This window comes from Macrobrachium nipponense, chromosome 39, assembly GCF_015104395.2.
Source record: "Macrobrachium nipponense isolate FS-2020 chromosome 39, ASM1510439v2, whole genome shotgun sequence".
NCBI classification, from domain to species: Eukaryota; Metazoa; Arthropoda; class Malacostraca; order Decapoda; family Palaemonidae; genus Macrobrachium; species Macrobrachium nipponense.
The window spans coordinates 406,032-428,193 of NC_061099.1; the positions used below are offsets into that span (position 1 = coordinate 406,032).

The following is a 22,162-nucleotide window of genomic DNA, read 5'->3' on the forward strand; positions in this document are numbered from 1 at the left end:
TTAAACATCTAACATTTATCAATGTAAATAAAACGACGTAGTGGAGAGAGAGAGAGAGCACTTGCTAGAAAACATGATGAGAAGAGAGAGAGAGAGAGAGAGAGAGAGAGAGAGAGAGAGAGAGAGAGAGAGAGGAAATTCAATGATAAATAAAGATGAATAACTGTAGTGATTACTGTACACAAAGCAAGATGAAGTCAAAGGTCACAGCAGATGACATTAACGTGTTAATCGCAACTCTTCATGCACAGTTTTTGAGAGATGCAGAGAGAGAGAGAGAGAGAGACGAGAGAGAGAGAGAGAGAGAGAGAGAGAGAGTGTGTTTGTAAGCCCTTTGAAAAGTCAAATATACTATATAATATATATATATAATTATATATATATATATATATATATATATATATATATATATATATATATAATAATCATATATATATATATTATCTATATCTATATATAGAAATAATAATATGTATCTATATACATATATATATATATATTATATAAATACGAAGCATTTATAGTTTTATGTAGTTATTTATTTACAAAATGTACCAATGTACATTGACACATTAAAATCAAATATATACAAATATCCAGAGATCAAGTCCCATAACCCCCAGCATGTGGTTCTCATACCCCCAAGGGGCATGCATACCCAGTTAAGAATCCCTGATTTAAACTGTTCGGCTTAATAAATAAGTGATGCTAGAGAGGTATCCAACTGTGGAAAAAGACTGGGGACTGAACTGAACCACCGCCATCTTGAATTAAAGATGGCGGTGACTGAACTGTCTATGGAAGCGAAGGTGGGGATAAAGAAAAAAGAAACTGCTGAATGAAAATGAAAGAAATAAAGTTTAAAACTACTGAAATGAACCGTTATATAAAAGAAAGGAGCCAAGTATTTTCCGAGATGGTTCAGACGTGTGGAAAGAACGGGAAAAGGAAGGTTGGTGGAGAGTGTATAATTCAAGTTACAAGGAGTTACAAGGGTTAGGTTGTTTCAAAGACTTATTAGTCCATCCGAGGAGACATCGTGCGCTCACTTATCTGCAGGAGTAGGCTCTACTGTTCACTCACAGTATCGTAATGATTTTGTCTAGCTTTCTTTTAAACTCTTCCACACTGTTGCTGTTTACAACTTCTGGCGGCAGTTTGTTCTATGTGTCACATATCTTGTATGTGAAGAAAGTTCCCACAATGGGATGTGTTGTATCTATTTAGTTCTAGTTTCCATCCATTATGTCTTGTTTGGTTTTCGTTTAACGTAAATAGGTTACTGTCTACTTTCGTTATGCTTTTCAGTACTCTGAATGTTTCTATTAGTTGTTCTCGCAATCATCGTGTCTTTAAGCCACACATGTTCAGGCTTTCTAGTCGTCTTCGGTAACCTATTTGCCCGATGGATGGAATTAACCTTGTGGCTCTTACCTGTACCCTTTCCAATCTATCTATGTCTTTCTTAGTGTAGGTGAGGACTGGGAGGATGGATGGTGGAAAGAGGTATATTGGAAAGGAAGGACCTTAATGTCCAAGGATGCTTGAGAGTCAGTACAAGACACTGGTGATTAGGCAAGGACCTGAAGGGGCTTCCAGTGTGCTACAGATAGGTCTTTATGTGTATGGGTACGAATCAGACAACCTAAATGTAAGGTACATTGATAAAATGAGGCTGCAAGCAATATCTCTCACTCTATAGGGTCTACATGCTATACGTACATACATATACATACATACATATATATATATATATATATATATATATATATATATATATATATATACACATACATATAGATAGATGGAGAGACAAATATATAGCAAAATAATACCTAAAGTTTCTTTTTCTAGCAAAACAAACTAAACATGGACCTATATACCTATATATATATATATATATATATATATATATATATATATATATATATATATATATATAGTCTCAGTAATTGGGCAGCTACTTGGAAATCTTAGCTTGATGATAAATAACAGTGCCAAGACCAGGAAGAACATTCTTTATTAAACGAGCTTTCGAGGTTTAAAACCTCATCTTCAGGCTGAAAAAATGACAAGGATGAGAAATCACTAAAAATTACATTAAAATGAATTGTCTTATTAAAAGCTTCAGTAAAAACATAAAATAAAACGAATATCACATACAAACAAAAATATTACGAAAAAAACTCAAACAAAACGCAAAACATACAAAAACAGAAATAAAAATGAAAATAATACGAAAGGTAAAAAAAAACTACACTCAAAAATAAAATGGCTAACGACCCACTTTGTGTACCTACTATGAAACTAGCTATCATATAGTTTCATAGTAGGTACACAAAGTGGGTCGTTAGCAATTTTATTTTTGAGTGTAGTTTTTTTTTACCTTTCATATTATTTTCATTTTTATTTCTGTTTTTGTATGTTTTGCGTTTTGTTTTAGTTTTTTCGTAATTTTTAGTTTGTATGTGATATTCGTTTTATTTTATGTTTTTACTGAAGCTTTTAATAAGACAATTCATTTTAATGTAATTTTTAGTGATTTCTCACCCTTGTCATTTGTTTTTTTTTTTCAGCCTGAAGATGAGGTTTTAAACCTCGAAAGCTCGTTTAATAAAGAATGTTCTTCCTGGTCTTGGCACTGTTATTTATCATCAAGCTAAGTATATATACATATATATATATATATACTATATATATATATATATATATATATATATATATATATATCTATATATATATATATATATATATATATATATTATATATATATTATATAATACATGAAACGCCTTCTTGTAACCAATGATACATTCCAGCTGGAGAATTTGCAAAGGGAGACACCCGCAATCTCCCAGTCATTTTAAACTGCAGCCTGCAACGTCCAGATTCTATTGCAACAACATCGACTCCCGCAGTCTTTTCCTGAAGCTTTTAAAAAGATTTGTCATCCTATGCTGTCAAACAGTTGAAATGGATTACATATAGATTTTAGGCCAACGGCCAAGCACTGGGACCTATGACGTCATTCAACGCTGAAATGGAAATTGACAGTAAAAAGTTTAAAAGGTGTAACAGGAGGAAAACCTCGCAGTTGCACTATGAATCAATTGTTAGTAGGTGAGGAAGAGCCCGTGCTGGCATAAGGCCAGCTAAATCTAAAACAACAACAACATAGTAAAGGGTGGAAAGTGAGATGGAAGAAAGAGAATATGAAAGGAGGTACAGTAAAGGGGGACGAAAGGGGTTGCAGCTATGGGCCGAAAGCACGTTACAAAGAACCTTAAATAATGCCTACAGTGCACCTCATGACGGCACTACCTTCCTGCGGGGTGTCAGGAAGTTGGCCATTGTTCTTCTTTTCTGTTCTGGTCAAGGCATTGCTCTATTTACAAGATCTTCGTCGACCAATGACAATGGCGTCAGCAGCCCATTCTGCTTCGCTGGACGTGAATTTATTGACTTTTCAATGCTCCTTTCTTATCTTCCTTTCCTACTCAGCGCAAGCTTGCAAATCAAAACAATGGTCTTGGCACTTGTTCCAGAGATTACAATCAGCAATACAATGCCCAACATCGACAAATTGCTGTTACGATTCTGTCTGTTGCATTTTAGTTTTTTTTTTTAAATTTTTTAATTTTCTAATTTTTGTTTAGTGTAAATATTTTTTAAATTGTAAATTTCTTAATTCTTAAGTCTTTTATATATTATAATTACGTTTTTCAGCTTTGAAAATGAGGCTGTGTCCTCGAAACGTCAGCTTGTTTAATAAATGGACAATTACTGGTACATGACGTCTCCTTCAGCTCCTGGTTGTATGTTGGTTGATAGCAACGCTTCCCATATCCATATATATATATATATATATATATATATATATATATATATATATATATATATATATATATAGCTATATATATATATATATATATATATATATATATATATATATATTATATATATATATAGTATAAACAAAGACAAGTAACGTTTCGGAATTATTACGTGTCCATTTTCAAGTGGAATAAGGGAAGAGATAATTAAAATTCCGTATGTAAAGTAAAAACCCATTATCTAAAAATTACACATATCAATATATACATACACACACACACGCACACACACGCGCACACACACACACACACACACACACACATATATATATATATATATATATATATATATATATATGTGTTGTGTGTGTGTGTGTGTATGTATATATATATATATATAAATATCATTTTATATATACATGTGTGTGATTATATGTATGTGTTATACATATGAATATATGTATAACACTATAATTATATATATATATATATATATATATATATAATATATTATATATATTATATATTATATATATATATATAAAGGTTTTTGCCACGAAGGAAAAAATGAAAAAGCGAGATAGCCAAGTACTTTCGGTCCTGTTCGGACCCTTTACTGAGTTTGCCTCAGTAAAGGGTCCGAACAGGACTGAAAGTACTTGGCTATCTCGCTTTTTCATTTTTTCCTTCGTGGCAAATATATATTTATAATATATATATATATATATATATATTATATATATATATATATAATATATATATGTATATATATATATTATATATATATATCATATTATATTATTATATATATATATATATATTACATTGCACAGATTCAAAGAAATTCCAAGCTCTTGGTATTACATTATTACAACAAATATTACGTATATAATTATGTTATCAATTGCACATTTCATTGAGTAATTACATTCATATTATTAGCAATATTCTGCACTTAATCTAACACTTCTCCAGACTCTTTGCATCAAGTCCTAAGTAGACCTCATCATCAGCCGTACTGATTTTTCCTCTTTTAAATGTCAGTCACGAAGAACAGGAAAGGCGCTAGAAAAGTCTCAAAGGGAACAAACAACACAAACAAATTGTCAGTACGGCTGATGGCGTCTGCCGTCCAAGTACATGAAAGCTCCCGTCTTGTAAAGTTATTAATACACAGCTTACATAAGTGTGGACTCTTATTACTCAAACTTATTATTATGATTCAGAAGATGAACCCTATTCATATGAAGCGAGCCTACAAGGACTGTTGACTTCAAATTTAACCTCCCAAAGAATATCATGGTCATTGGAAAGAAAACAGATTTTTAACAAATTTATTAATATATATATACAAGGTGTCCATAAAGTCCCAGTACCATTACAAGCAATAAATACTTGTAATTTTACTGGGACTTTATGGACACCCTTTACTTTGGGCTTGATGCAATGGTCTGGAGAAGTGTTAGAATAACTACAGGATATTGCTAATAATAAGAATGTACATAATTACTTACTGAAATGTACAACCGATAACATAATTATATATATAATAATTGTTGTAATAATGTAACACCGAGGGCTTGGAATTCCTTTTAATGTGTGCAATGTAATACATATTATACGAATATATATTACATAAGTGTGGATTGTATGACTTATAATATTCTAATCACGTTATTGTGAATTTTAATAATAATAAAAATAACAACATATCTATCGACAGTGTTGACCGTTTTTCAAATGAGTATTCCTATAGGAACTTGGCACAAAACATCCTGTGCTCACCAGGGCTCGAACCTGGGACCTTCTGTGTGTTAGACAGATGTGATAACCACTACACCATGAGCACGTTGGAGAACAACAGACGGTTTCGATTCTAAGAATGAAATTCACTACTAACAATGAAAATCAATAAAGGGAATATTTGTCTCAAAAACAAGGAGTTATCAGAAACACACTTTAAGGATATAATTTAATTATAAGTTAGTTTGTATGGTGTTTTACGTTGCATGGAACCAGTGGTTATTCAGCAACGGGACCAACGGCTTTACGTGACTTCCGAACCACGTCGAGAGTGAATTTAATTATAATGAGGGGGGGGGGGGGTGGGGGGGGGGGGGGGGGGCATGCTTCAAGAAGTAGGATAGTAGTGTATAAAAATGGAGACGTTGAAAAAGCATAAGCCAAGATGACGATGAATATTTAGTAAGCGAAGATGGGGAAATATAAAACAATTCAAGATGGGGTCAGTTGCCTGATGCGCCTTCTCTTCCATTGCCTTCTACCACACCTCTTCTCTACGTATCTTCCTTCACTTGATCTCGCCATCTAATCCTCTGTTTCCCTCTCGATCTTCTTCCTCTTACAGGTTCTTCCCAAGCCCTCTTCACTCCCTCCTCGTCATCCATCCTCAATACATACCTGACCATACCATCTCAATCGTGACTCTCTTATCACCTCTTTTCCAATCTCTCAAGCAGCGATAGTCCCATAATCCACCTCAGCATTCTCATCTCTGTTCTCTCAAGCTTTACTTCCTCTTTTCTCCTTAGAGCCATGATTCTGCTCCATACATTAACACCGTCTTATCACTATGTTATAGATCTTGACTTTTAGCTTGATTGGCATTTTCTTATCACATACCACTCCATCTACCTCTCTCCACTTCCCCCATGCAGCTTTTATCCTACTGTCAACTTCAGCCTCACACCCTCCCTCTTGGCTTAAAGTAAATCGTAAGTATTTAAACTTTTCTGCCTGTTTTATAATCAAGCCTCTTACTATTCTGTCTCTATCTTCCCTTCTGCTCAGCAAAACCTCTGTTTTATTCACATTCACCTTTAAGCCACCCCTCTCTAAAGATTCCTGCCACTCTCCAACCCTTCTCTATAGGTCCTCCCTCATTTTCAGCAGTAATCACCAGATCATCGGGTTACAACTCCCACAGCTCTTCATTCCTGATCTCTTCACTTAACACATCCATGACCAGCACAAACAAAAATGTGCTTGATGCTGACCCCTGGTGTAATCAAACACTAACTTGTTTACCCAACTGCTGTTATTACTTTTGTGCTCGTTCTTTGATACATCATCTCAACCAGGCTGACTAACTTTTATGGGACTTTCCCTTTTCCTCAAACACCAAAACATCACTTCTCTTAGTATTCTATCGTATGCTTTCTCTAACATCACTTCTCTTAGTATTCTATCGTATGCTTTCTCTAACATCACTTCTCTTAGTATTCTATCGTATGCTTTCTCTAGATCAATAGATGCACAATAAAGCTCCTGGTTTCCCTGTAGCCTCTTTTCCTGTAGCTGTCTTACTATGAAGATGGCATCCACCGTCCAATTCTCCCTCTCATAAATCCATACTGCTGTTTCCCGATCTGTACAATCTCTCTTAGTCTCTCATCCAGTACTCTCTAAAACTTTCAATCTATGCTCCGTTAGTTTAATTCCCCCGTAGTTGCCACAATCCATATGATATATATATATATATGTGTGTGTGTGTGTGTGTGTGTGTGTGTCTGTGTGGTGGTGTGTATGTTGTGTGTTTCGTGTATAGTAAATTAACTGAATTCGTCCTGACTATCAATAATCTCAATTTATACTAAAGAAGCAGAATAACTAATTGTTCATCGCTTTTACAACTGACAAATATATATACGTAAACACTGCTTGCATAGATGACACAACAAACCAAGCAAGGGACCAAAAACAAAACATTTACCACCGACCTTGCCAGGATTCGAACCTGGAATCTTCTGATCCGTAGTCAGACGCGTTATCCGTTGCGCCACAAGGCCGTTGTGGAGAAGGTCGTCAACAGGTTTCTATTCAGTTCGTGCGCGTCACTCCTACTACTGAATATTAGTAGTATGACTTATAGTATATATACGTAAATGGGTTTGCCAAATGAACAACATACTCTTTGGAAGCTTGAATTCCAAGTCGATGGCCCCTTTGGTGGGCTTGTTCCACATGAATAGGCTTCATCTGAATAATAATAATATAGTAATAATAATAATACGATTCTTTTGTCCTCTGGGAACCTAATTTTAACATACCAATTATCAATCCCCAAGGGTAAAAATTATTCCCAAGTGTTAAAAACGACATATGTGACTCAATATTTGTCGATATAAAATATAAAAAGCCACACGTAAGTGACAAAAACTCCTATATTGACCCCACAAGTATTTTTCCTTGAAGCTGCGAGGTAAACCAAATGGGTGTATCTTTCCGGTTTCTCAGCAAGTCGTGGGTGTGAGGTTGCTACCTCCACTCCCTTATCCCCGATTCGGTGAATCCCGATACAAATTTACCGCCGGGTGGACTGGTAAGTCAATAGGACCATCTAGGACCCACCTCTAACTGGGTCCTGGGTAAGCCATACTAGGCCTAGAGCAATCGTACACCTGTTAAAACGTCAGCCTAGCGTTGTACCGTGATAGTTTGAATGGCGACAGAGGTCTACTATGTTTTACAGTCAGAAACCTGGTCATGTTTATGAAGGTAAACAGCACTTAAACCTGGGTAAAAAAATAAACGTTCATTACAGAAAGCGCCAAGTACCGATGCAATAATGTGATGGCCCGTCCAATCCCCTTCTCTCGGGGAGGTCCGGAGCTAATGCGGATGAGCATACATCAAGACTTGAACTACCACTTTGTATAACTCTGAACACCCGTTGGTGACAACGACTTCCCTTTTGCCGACGGCGTCCGCACCGGACGGTTCAAGGTTCCCGGCGGTACGGAGAGGGCAAAGGACCTTCCAGGAAGTAGGAATAGGGCTCCAATATGTTTTGAAGAAGGTCCCTCAGAGGGCAAGACTGGTGCAGCCGAGAGCGCCATGGGTCGACTCCCGCTCGGGCAACGGTTAAGCTCCATGGATAGAATCCCGCTTTTCGTTTATCTTTAGAGAACACGGCCGAATACGTTATTCGAACGTATATTCTTATCTTGCGTATTTAAATCTAAATATACGTAAAACAAACAATTAGATATTTATCTGCATAACACAGACTTACATGTAAGAGAAAAATATTTAATCATAGTAACTCCTATTGCCGTTGCAACTATAAGTGTTTTATATCAATAAAACAATGTAAACGCGAGGTCTTGCTAATAAATATAGCTCTAAATTCAAAGGTAGTGACAAGTAAAAGGGCAATTAAGCCACAGAATTTTTAAAAATGGCTTTCGAACGAATTATTCCAATAATCACTTTAAAAAGATATTTCATCGAAGCTGACAACGTATTATCCTGGTTCAAGACGAAGTACTCAGCTGAAGGAACAGAACTAAGCACACGGAATTATTTTCAGCTAAAAGAAAGTTATTTGCAAACACTGGAATTAAAAAAAAAAAAAAGTTAATTCACGAATGGAAATTGAGGAAAAACTAATTTTTTTTCATTTAATTATTTGTAAATCAGCCAATTGCCTCTTTCTTACGGACCTAAAAATAGTGTATGTATGTATGTGTGTGTATATATATGTATGTATATATGTATATATATATATATATATATATATATATATATATATATATATATATATATATATGGGAGGAATAAAATCGCAAACAGCCATTGTAGCATTGTAAATTTATTGGCCAAATTTTCGAGACCACATGTCTCATCATCAGGGCTGTAAAATTACAAAGAATAAAAATAAAAAAAATGGATTCAGTTAAAATTAAAAAAAAACAAAAATCACAAAGTCTAAAAAAACAAGAAAACTTAAATTTAAAAGAAAAACAAAACAAAACAAGCTAAAACATATTTTAAAAACATTGAAAACCTAATACTAAAAAACTTTTAAAATTGTATATATAAAAAATTATGATGTTAAAATGTATTAGTACCTTACTCTATCTGAGCTAAGAACTGAGTGACATTCTCAGTTTTTCAGGAGGACGACCTCAACTTAAGCGATATATAAGATAGTGGAAGAGGTCTGGCTGTTTAGGGAAGGAGCAAGCTGCTTTATAGTTAACGATTCCAGGATGGAGAGAGAGTGGTCATTGGGTGCTTGGGCGATAACATTAAAATCTTCATAAGAGAATGATGTCTTGCATTTCTAAGAGACCACTGTAAGAAATGCAAGATGTCATTCTCATAGAAGATTTTAATGTTATCGCCCGAGCACCCAATGACCACTCTCTCTCTCCATAAGTTGACGTCGTCGTCCTGAAAAACTGAGAATGTCACTCAGTTCTTGGCTCAGAGTAAGGTACTAATACATTTTAACATCATAATTTTTTATATATACAATTTTAAAAGTTTTTTCATTATTAGGTTTTCAATGTTTTTAAAATATGTGTTTTAGCTTGTTTTTGTTTATTTTAAATTTAAGTTTCTTGTTTTTAGACTTTGTGAGTTTTTTTAACCGAGTCCATTTTTTTATTTTTATTTTTTGTAATTTTACAGCCATGATAATGAGACATGTGGTCTCGAAAATTTGGCCAATAATTTTACAATACTACGATGGCTGTTTGCCATTTTATTCCTCCTGAATCTGCGGCGTTCTAGAAGCCCCAATCTTCCAGTATATATACTGTATGATAATATATATCTATATATATATATATATATATGGAATTACTTGATCACGAAGTATGTAAAACGTGATGCTATGTATAAATAAAGGTTTTGCTACGGAGGAAAATGAAAGGCGAGAGAGCCAAGAACTTTCGGTCTAACACGACCCTTTACTTAGGCACAACTGATCATACAGAGTAAAAACTTAGTAAAAATAGGCTTAATATCCAAACTGACATTACAAGATTTCACTCCACAGAAACGAGAAAACGCCTGAGGGCAAGATTAGCATGTAGGCACAGGAGGATTCATTCAGGAAAAACAATACATTTTGAAAAACAAGGATGAATTGAATTGAATATAGGATTTAGGCATTAAGCCAAGCACTGGGGCATCAAAGGCCATTCAGCGCTATATAACAAAATTCATTTTCAATCATAATATCTGTATACTCACACCATTTAGTACCATTTTAACCTTTAATATCAATCGCAACACTTTCATACAATAAAATCTAGATGTGAAATAAATAAGGATTAAAAGGGTAAAATAAATAAATAAATTAATAAAATCAATTATAGCTCGTAATTTAACCCAATACTTTGTATAAATTTTCTCAAGTTCAGGGTATTACAGTTTTCCCCCCAGTATATCTCTCAAAGGTTTGTCCTGGAGTAAATGTGTCCTCCTCTGAAGATTAAAAACAGGACAATCAAACTAAAAAATGCTAACATCCATTGTCACTTGACAGGTATTACAGTGAGGGGCCTGTCTCCCTTCCCCACTCTTCATTAAATAATTGTGCGTTGCATGTGTATGGCCAATACGCAGCCTAGTTAAAATAATGGTATCCCTCCTACTTGTAGCATTACAAGATGACCATTTATCCACCAATGGGTGGATGTGTTTTCAATTTTGTATTGGTGGTCAGTTCAGACCATCGAGCCTGCCACTTATTTTCACAGTAAAGATGAATCTCACTTTTAAAGATCTTTGTAAGGATACTAAAGGGGGATGGATTACTTAGCCCTGAAGCTTCCTTTGCTGCCTTATCTACTTGTTCATTTTCCATCCACCCCAACATGGGCAGGGACCCAACAGAAGTGAACACTGATACTCTTCCTAGATTGCAGAAGTACTACCAGTCCTGCACCTCTTGTACTAGATAATGGCCTGGCATAATTTGTTTTAATGAGAGTAAAACACTATTGGAATCGTAAAATTGTATAAAAACTATTTCGGTGGCCATTTTTAAAAATATGTTGGACTGCGAGAATTATTGCGTACAGCTCAGCAGTAAATATTGAACATGAGGATGGGAGTTTCCTTCTAATAACAGTATCCCCCACCACAGCTGCACTTCCAACTCCTGCAGCCGATTTGGAGCCATCTGTAAAAACATGTTTCCCATGATGTTGAGCAGCATGATTTAAAAACTCACTTTTCATTACCCTACTAGGTAAGGTATTTTTCCCTCCTGCCGTAAAACATACTTTAACAGGTGGATTACACCAAGGGGGAGACTTGGGAGTATCCCACCTCTGCTATCTGTGCTGTTAACAAGCCTACTTCTCTAGCATCATTTTTCAGCTGTACTTCCAAAGGCTTGGGCACTCTGGATCTGTTAGGAGCCCGATCTAAAGGCGCCCTAACATATTTATAGTTAGGATTGTTTCTCATCGCAAGGGACCTAGCTAAATACCTCAAACTCAACTCCTCTCTGCGAATGGAAAGGGGAGGTATGCCAGAATCCACATAGAGACTGTCAACTGGGAGATGTTCTGTAAGCACCTGTGCAGATGCGAAGCCCAGCATTGTGAACAATATCAAGTTTTCCAAGTAAAGTCTTTGCAGCTGACCCATATATTTGGCATGCATAGTCTAACTTGCTCAGACACAAAGATGTATAAATTCTAAGCAAAGTTGTTCTATCAGCACCCCAATCAAATGCGATACAACTTTCAGAATGTTCAGTGACTTCTTAACCCTGATAGATAGGTCATTTATATGGGGACCAAATGTCATTTTCTTGTCGAAAATGACTCCAAGAAACTTGATATTATCCTCATAAGGCAAAATACAATCATTTTAAGAAAAGGGTGGGGATCTCTTCCCTTTTACGAGTACGAGTTTAAAGCGAATGGCTTTGGTCTTCTGAGGTGAAAACATGAATCCACGAGAATTTGCCCATGCGGATGCAGCATTTATTGCAATTTGAAGATTTTGGCATGCTTGTAGTGCAGATGATCCACTACAGTAAATTGCAAAGTCATCGACAATAGTGATCCTTGTATGCCAGGAGGTATGTGACTCATGAGACTATAATAGCACAGCAAATAAGGTCAACATCAATACGCTGCCTTGGGGGACAACTTCTTCTTGCATGTAGGATGAAGATAGTTCTGACCTACTCTCACTTTAATTGAGCGGTTTGATAAAAATTCTTCAATAAAAGAGAACATATGTCCTCCTATACCCCACGAGGCCAATTGCTTTAAAATTTAAAAACCACCCCTCCAGGTCGTGTCATATGCTTTTTCGAGGTCAAAAAAGACACCCACCACCTGGTTTTGGTTAGAAAAGGCATTTGAAATTTCCCTTGATAACATCAGCAAAAAGTCTAGAGTACTTCGGTTCTTCCTAAAACCAAACTGCCTGTTAGATAAAAGATTTTTTGATTCTAGATACCACACAAGTCTGTTGTTGATCATTCTCTCAAATAATTTGCATATGCAACTGGTCAAGGATATGGGCCTATAACTAGATGGCAGTTCTGGGTCTTTACCAGACTTGTGGCCTGGAATTACAATTGATGTATGCCAGGAATCAGGAGATGTATGGGAAGCCCATAGTCCATTAAAGGTTTCTAATAAAAATTCCTTGGTATCCACTGGAAGATGTGATATCATTTCATACCGGATGCCATCCTCACCTGGGGCAGTTAAAGAAGAGCTAGAGATAGCATTTTGCATCTCCTCCATACTAAAAGGCAGGTTAAAAGCTTCAGTATTTGAAGAAGCAGGAGGAACAACAGATGTTGATGCTCTAATTTGTTGAAATGCTGGGGAATAGTTGTCAGCACTTGATACATGGGCAAAGTGCTTTGCAAGAACCTCTGCTACATCTTTGGGGTCAGATATATATCTATTATTTTCCCTTAATATTGGTAAGAGGCTTAGGGACGAATTTGCCTTGAAGTTTTCTAATCTTGTCCCATATTTCCTTGAAGGAGTTTTGGTATTATATTAGATATATATTTCTTCCAAGATGCTCTCTTTGCTTTTTTAAAAGTTCTTTTTTGTTTGGCACAGGCTCTGAGGTACGATATTCTATCTGCTACATAGTTTGTTCTCAAGTATCTTCTGAAGCAAGTTCGGGTCACTTTTCTTGCGTTGGCACATTCTTTACTCCACCAAGGAACTACAGGGCGATGAGGTAAACCGCATGTTTTAGGGTATAAACTTGCTAGCATTATCATCAATAATATTTTCAAGATGTTGATAGGCATGCACTGGAGATGTAAATTCATCATACTCTTTATCAGTGTGTGAACACTTTTCATAAGCTGCCCAGTCTGCCTCGTCTATCTTCCATTTTGGTGGACACTGAGAAGGAAGATTATGGACATATTTTAACATTATTGGCCAATGGTCACTGCCATGTAGGCGTCATTTACTGACCAAAGGTAGTCCAATCGAATGGATGAGGAACAGATTGACAATCAATGGCTGATGTAGAGTGGAATACATCATACCTAGTTGGAGAACCATCATTCATTAGTATTACATCATTGTTGTCGATTAATTCTTCAACAAGATTACCCCATCTATCGCATACATTTCCACCCCATAAAGTATGCTTTGCATTAAAATCACCCATCAAAATAAAAAGGGGCAGGAAGCTGATTGATCAGGTCTTGGAGGTCAGAAAAGGCTAAGCCTTCTTGGATTCCCAGCATGATCTAAGAGGAAAAGTTCTAAAGATGGTTCAATATATAGCGAGCATAAAGAATAATTTTTTTTCCGATATGATTCTAACTGCACATGCCTGTAGTGGTGTATTGAGTGGGATTGTTTCAAATTTTACAGATTTGTGAATAATAAAACCTGTACCACCTTGAGCTCTTGCACCTTGCAAAGGAGGGGATCTACAAAATGATAATTGAGTCCAGGATTAAATGGTTTGTCACTGATCTTGGTTTCCTGTAGACAAATTATCTTCGTGTCCAAGTCCCTGGTTAAAGTTTTATTTGCTCAATGCTAGTACTTAGACCTCTGCAAGTTCCACTGGATAATAGACATTATCTTTTGTTATTATTTTTTCTTTGTCTCATTTGTCTTTTGGCGGGACTTTTCAGATGAAGCCATGTAAGGCCTGGAGATGGAAGGCTTTACTAGGCCACCACCGGCTTCTTTCTTTCTTTCTGTGATCTTATACAAGTCAACCTTGGGATCATGAGCAGTAGGGCACTTACCTGATTTGGATGAAGGTGAGGAGGATGGGGACCTTTTCCTCTTTGGAAGATCTTGTTTTCTAATCTCCATCAAATCAGTAGAGATTTCTGCCCTGAGGACAATACATTTGAGGTGGTGGAAAGCCAACATTGGCTTCCTTGGAGGATTGTGCTAGAACTTCAACAGTTCGAGCACTTGGCCCAGAAGGCTGGGCTACTACCTCTAGGAGAGGTGCTCCTATCAGTGACCACTACTTTTGGTGTGGTGGAAACCATCTTGACCTCTCTGGAGGTTTGTGCTCTGGCTTTTATAAGCTGAGCACTTGACCCAGATGGCTGGGCTACTACCACTAAGGGAGATGCACCTGACGGGCCAGGTGCTACCATTCTGGTCCCCCTGTGGGTAGTAAGGGGTAGTGGATTATAATCTTTTGGTGGCATCTTAACTGCTTGAGCAAAATTAAGTTGTCGATCGAGTAAATGCTTTGCATAACCTACACTAATATGTTCAGCATTTGCTTTCAAGATGGCAGCTTCTTCTTTCTTGTATTCTCTACAAATTTTATCATTTGATTTATGATGATCTTTACAGTTTGCACAGGTTGTATCTCTGTTGCATTGGCCATGTTCTAACGAAGAACCGTTAATACAGATCTTCGTATTATTGCAGTACCGGGAAGGGTGACCGTACTTGAAACAATTAAAGCATTGTAAAGGCCTAGGTTTATATTCTCGAACACGTACTTTTTCATTCTCAATAATTATATGATCTGGTATGACAGGGGTTTCAAATGTTAAAACTACCATGCTTGTTTGAGGGATCTTACTTACTTTCCAAACATTATCAGGGCACATGTCCAGAATTTCTGGTTCTGAAAATTCATATAGATCTTTATCAAAAACTACTCCTCTACCATAGCTGAAGCTCATATGTGGTTTAATATCCTTAATAGGATCAATTTCTGCTGCAATCTTCATGCCACAAGCATGTGAGCTGAGTATCTGATTTTGCATTAATCAAAACAGATTGCTTACCGTATCTACTAATATCCTTACTTTTAATTAAATAAACCAACTTTTTTTGTATAAATTTACTCATCTTATAATAGTTATAATTTTCTATCTTCCCAGTTGCAATTATCCATGTTGGGGGCTTGGGGGTTCTTACTTCTGGAAGTCCATGCTCTATTTCTTTTTCCAACCATTCTTCTGGTTTATATACCTCTAGGTGTCTTGGTGCTTTATCACATAGAGCCCAGAAATCAAACAATTGTCAATTCTTATGCTCTCTAAATTTTTATTTGCTTCTAAAGCAATCTCAAAACTTGAAAATGATACCCAAGCTTCCCAAAATCCTTTACTACCATTAAGCTCCATTAAAATTTCTTTGATTGCCCCAAATCTACAGAAGGCTTCATGAATTATGTCATAGCTACAACCAATTGGTATGTTTTTTAAGTGGAGAATTTTCAGATTTTTTGTTGTATCTGGTAATGAGCCAGAACCAGAGAGTAAAGTATTACGTTACTACTAGAATTATTTTCCACCAGTGCCGATAAATTGTCTTTAACAACATTGGTCAGAGAAGTATTGTTGGAGGAATCCTTTTTATTGCCGAGGTTGTCAACAGAGCTTTCCTTATTTAAACAAGCCGAAGTCGTCTCTAGTGTCATGGGGTCACATTTTCCGGGGGACTGAGTTCCAGAGTCATATTCCATTTTTCGTTTTTTTTTTTTTTGAAGTTACAGAGAAACCAACTGCAAGCCATGGTAAAAACTGGGCCTCCTCTCAAAGACTTCCCCCTCACCAAAGACACACAGCAGAGACCAATTCCCATATGTCCACTCCCTACCCTACCCCGAAGGGATGGCTCTAACATAACATGATTGGCTCAAGTGTAAGCAGAACCCGCTGATAGGAACCGGAGGGCATAGCTAGTATGCAATCATCCCCACTCATGTTATTTTAGAGGGCAATCCGGATAAATTGCCGAGAGTCCTACCGTGGAGACTATACCTCCCCGGCCCATTCCCGTAGGCAAGTCCCCCACATGTATCCCGCCCTAATAAATATTGATGTGGAATCACATCAATATCCTCAAGGTCTAAACATAATCGAGCGGCGGACCAAACCGCTATAGTCCCTGCCATTTGGATCAAGGTAAAGCCTAAGTTCAGAGACCCAGCTCCTTCCCAACCTACACGAGGGTTTTAGTGAAGAGAAGGAGGACAGCTAGGGGGAGTAACAGAGCGAAAGAAAGTAAGAGATTGGAAGATGATCAAGTAAGAGAAAAATAGAGACATTTAGATTCAAACTAGGAGATAATTCTCCCAGTTCGAAAGCCCTCTTGCCCGCTACGCATTTTCAACCATAGGTTGGAAATGCGTAACTCCGTCAAGGCAGTCTCAAATCAAGAGGGTGAAAAACAAGGAGGCATATACGAAAAATCTCATTGTATAAATTTGGGCGATACCTCTGTAATTGCTAGGTCTAATGATTGTTTCACGAAATTTGATGGAATCAGCAATTATACAAATCACTAATAAAAACAACCTAAATCTTAGTCTGGGATTGTACCATTTGGACCCATATATTTGTAAAATGTTTATGAGGACCTTAAAATAAATGAGCTACTAATTAATCAGTCCCACATGTTATATAGTTATTTCTCTATCTCTCTCTCTCTCTCTCTTGCTCGCTATATTTATATCCTATTTTCGTCTTTTCACTCATTTTTTGGAACATTTTTGTAAATTTCGTATATGCCTCCTTGTTTTTCAACGCTAATCTTGCCCTCAGACGTTTTCTCGTTTCTGTAGAGTGAAATCTTGTAATGTCAGTTTGGATATTAAGCCTACTTTTACTAAGTTTTTGCTCTGTAGTCTGTATGATCAGTTGTGCCTAAGTAAATGGTCGTGTTAGACCGAAAGTTCTTGGCTCTCTTGCCTTTCATTTTCCTCCATGGCAAAACCTTTATATATATATACACACACACACACACACACACACATATATATATATATATATATATATATATATATATATATATATATATATACATAATATATATATTATTAGTATATGTATTTATATATAGGTGTGTGTGTGTGTGGTAGTAACAAAATGCCCTACACTTCACAAATAAAATGTAACTATAAACAGACCTGTAGAATTGTAAGTACTGAAGGTATTCCCAACTTAAAAAGAAAACACAGCACTATTAAATTCGCCACGAAAAGTCACAAAATCAACTGGACGTAGTTTACTCTTACAGAGCAAATAAATATTCACCAGATCTAAAATGTTTCCAAACTTTAACTGAATGGAATGGAACAGAATATAGAATTTAGTCCAAGGGCCAAGCGCTGGGAACTATGAAGTCATTCAGCTCTGGGAGGGAAATTGAGAATGAAAAGGGTTTGAAAGAGAATATGAAAGGAGGCGCAGTAAAAGGTGCGAAAGGGTTCGAAGCTAGGGATCGAAGGGACGCTGCAAAGAACCTCAAGTAGTCCCTACCGGGATCCATCTTTTACTGAATTCATCTCACCTAGTACAGTAACTCAAATATTCATCCTTTTCTCCATTTAATAATATTCGTTACATTTCCATCGACGCATGTTTATGAAATCACAATTTACTTGGAACAACTTCATTCAAATCCTCTCTCTCTCTCTCAGGCAATGCATTTCTGCTTCGTGTAAGAAGCATACCTTTGGCAAAAAAAAAAAAAAAAAGGAAAATAATAATAATACTAAGCTGACTCTTACATTACTTGTCGCATCCCCTATACTCAAGTGTCGTCATATCATGATTCGTGGGAACGAAGGCAGGCTCTCGCAAGGCACTGCCTTTTACTCCTAGAAGCTGCCTTTATCAGACACTTGACTTGTAGCTATCAGTATAATCGAATTTCTGCAGATATTCGTTTCTTGCATCCTTCGCTCGACAACATTTCACGTACAAATTTTGAGTGAAAGCTTTTTTTGAAATAGTTACTCTGTCCCCCTCAAGTAGGGAGGGAGTGGGTGGAGGGGTAGTGCTGTCAGTGTACCTCACGCAGTGCACTGTGGGCATTCCTTGTTCTTTGCTGCGTCCCTTAGACGCCTAGCAGCTACCCATTACGTTTCTTTTACTATTACCTCCGTTCATATTCTCTTCCTTCCATCTGACTTTCGAATAGAGGATACATCAAGTTTAAACCGAAGGCTAAGGACTTGGAGCAATGAGGTCATTCAGCGTTCAAATGAAAACGGAGAGCAAAAAGTCTGAAAGGAGCAACAGGAGGAAATCCTCAAAGCAGTTACACTTTATAACAATTATGAGGAAAGGAAGATGGAAGAATGAATAAGAACGGAGGTACAGTCAAAGAAATGAAAGGGATTGCAGCTAGGAGCCTAAAGGCGCTGTCACACTATCGAAATTTCATTCGACTTTTGAATTTGACGTCGACTTTTCATGTTTTGACGACGACTTTCTGATGTCGTCGTCACGAATTTTGAAAACGGTACCGACCGAATTCAACCCATCGCTACCGTCGTACTATATAGGCCTTGCGTCGACTATACTGTTTGTTTACATCTCGGAAAGCGCACATTTCAAGTCATCAGATGCCAGACGGAGGGCTTAGTACAGTGGACAAGATTGTCAGAACAGTTTTTGGTCGAAGATATGAGGGAGAGGCGATGCTTATGGGACCATAAGCATGATAGCTTTATGAAAAAGGGTCTCAAAAGGAAAAATGACAAAGAAGTCACCATACGACTCAGGGAAACCGTTCTTGAACTTGCTGATCGTCATACAGGTAAGCATGCTAGCCTATATCTTGAATATCAGATTGTTATATAGCCTAGGTCTGCTCTCAATATGTTTTTTGTTTGCATAATGAAATTATAGAAACACAAATCTAAAATTTTTGCAATTTCTCTTAATTTATAATACAGTCTGACTGTGGTTGTGTAAACAAGGTTAGGAGTAGTCTGTCTACGCTAGTCCTACCTTATATTTTTAAAAATAAAACCAAATATATATTTTTCTCCTTTTAAATCAAGTGCGTACAAAATTTAATCATCTGAAGGCTACTTCAATCGGGAATAAAACAAAATATCAGTCTGCTCCAAGTGGTTCAGCTCGGATGGTTTGTTTGCGTCTTGACGACGACAACCACGGTATGAAGAAGAACGTGTGTGACAGCCCAAGGATCCATACAGAGGGGTCAACTAACGCGCAGATATGGTTGGGTCAGGGCTGGGCGACTGAGATCACGTGACCCCCCGCTGCTCACAGTCATGTATATCTTCGGGGGCGCATTTGAACGAAAATATCTAAACAAAATATGTCTTCTGCTTCTATCTTATATTTATCCGGTCTCAGAGGATTTCTTTTATGGTTCTGACCCTACTTTATGTTTATCCTGAATCTGGGGACATTTTAATTGTGAGCCAGGGTTATTAATGTCCGTGTTGTGTTTTATGAAGCCAGGGTTATTAATGTCCGTGTTGTGTTTTATGAAAGTGAAAGCGGAGAGTTTATCATCAATGGAAAGAATTGCAGTTATGTCCATGGATGAAATGAGTTTAGAAGCAGCTTATTCTTATGATAAAGCCGTAGACATTATGTATAAACCTCATGATAAAGTGCAAGTTGTCATGGTAATGACGTCGACTTCTTTGGAAAGTCTATGACAAACACAAAAGAAGTCGACGGAATCTTATTTTCCTCAATCCACTCCCAAATATTGTTTCATCATTATCTCTGGCGCTGTCATTGTCGACACTTTTTCCTCTGAGGGGAATTTTTATTATTAACAAATATGACGCAAATACGTCTAACTTTCTTTGTATACGTTGTTTGTATTCTGCTGCGTCAGTACAGTTAAGTATCCGAAGACTTAGATGTGTCATCCTGAATACCTCATTCATGATAATAATAATAATAATAATATAATATAATAATAATATAATAATAATAATATCTAATAATAATAATAATAGAATAATATAATAATAATTAATAATAATAATAATAATAATAATAATTTAATAATTAATAATATATATGTATATATATAATATTATATATATAATATACATAATATCTACATTATATATATATTAGATATCTATATATATATAAATTATATATATTTTCGATATAATTTATACCATACATAGATACATATATATATATATATATATATATATATATATATATATACATATATATATATATATATATATATATAAGGTTTTTTTTACCACGAAGGAAAAAAATGAAAGTACTTGGCTATCTCGCATTTTCATTTTTTTCCTTCGTAGCAAAAAATCCTTTATTTATACATAGCATCACGTTTTATATACTTCGTGATCAAGTTATTCATATATATATATATATATATATATATATATATATATATATACATACATATAAGGTATTCAGGATGACAATTCTTTGCTTGACATTCAAATATTACAATGTGACCTAAAAAAAACTAATTAAATAAATAAAAGAGCGACAGTAGATAACAAGAGATGATGTTACTTTGTTCCATACACAAGTGGTTCACAGCCACCTCTTTGCTTGGCATTCAGATATGAGACAATGTACTTTGAATAAAAGAGCGTCAGCAGATAACAAGAAAGAGATGTGCCACTGTTCATACTGGAGTGGTTCGTAGCCTTCCCGATTCTCGGAATACAAACAGATACAGCTCTCCTCATCAGTTCCACTCGGCTCCGATATCACCATTTTTGATAGGGTGAAGAACAGCAGTAACGATCTTCACGGTTAGCTATTTCTTTATCATTCCTTTATTTAATATATATATATATAAATGTATAATATATATATATGTATATAATATAATATATATATATAGATATATATATTATATAATATTATTATATTACATTACACACGCACTGCCACTTGATTTATAAGTCATTCTCAACCACAGAATAATGAAACACCAGCATAAAACCAGACCTGTTTCCGCTTATTTCTTGACCACTGTCAGGGGAATTATATATCATTGTGGTACGAATCTAACACATATACGTATATGTTGAAGAGCCACTAATGGTCCCCCTACCACTATGTATCAAATCCCTAATAATTGATTGGTTGATTGAATACAGAATTTAGGCCAAAGACCTAGCACTGGGGTCTATGAGGTCATTCACCGCTGAAACGGAAATCGGCAGTAAAAAGTTTGAAAGGTGTAACAGGAGGAAAACCTCAAAGCAGTTGCGCTATTAATCAATTGTTAGGAGAGCGTGGAAGAAAGAGACTATGAACGAAGGTACAGTAAAAGGAACGCAAGTGGTTGCAG

The 22,162-nt window shown here is 36.1% G+C and overlaps 1 protein-coding gene and 2 non-coding genes across 6 annotated transcripts in view; all 3 read right to left on the reverse strand.

Moving 5' to 3' along the window:
• The window catches only part of LOC135209988 (Fanconi anemia group M protein homolog), a 99,742-nt gene that overhangs the window by 53,154 nt on the left and 24,426 nt on the right, over positions 1-22,162 (reverse strand). The window lies entirely within an intron of this gene.
• Positions 5,610-5,682, reverse strand: Trnav-aac (transfer RNA valine (anticodon AAC)). Its single transcript has one exon. It is a non-coding gene; the product is annotated as a tRNA-Val (tRNA).
• On the reverse strand, positions 7,570-7,642 carry Trnar-acg (transfer RNA arginine (anticodon ACG)). The gene has a single exon. It is a non-coding gene; the product is annotated as a tRNA-Arg (tRNA).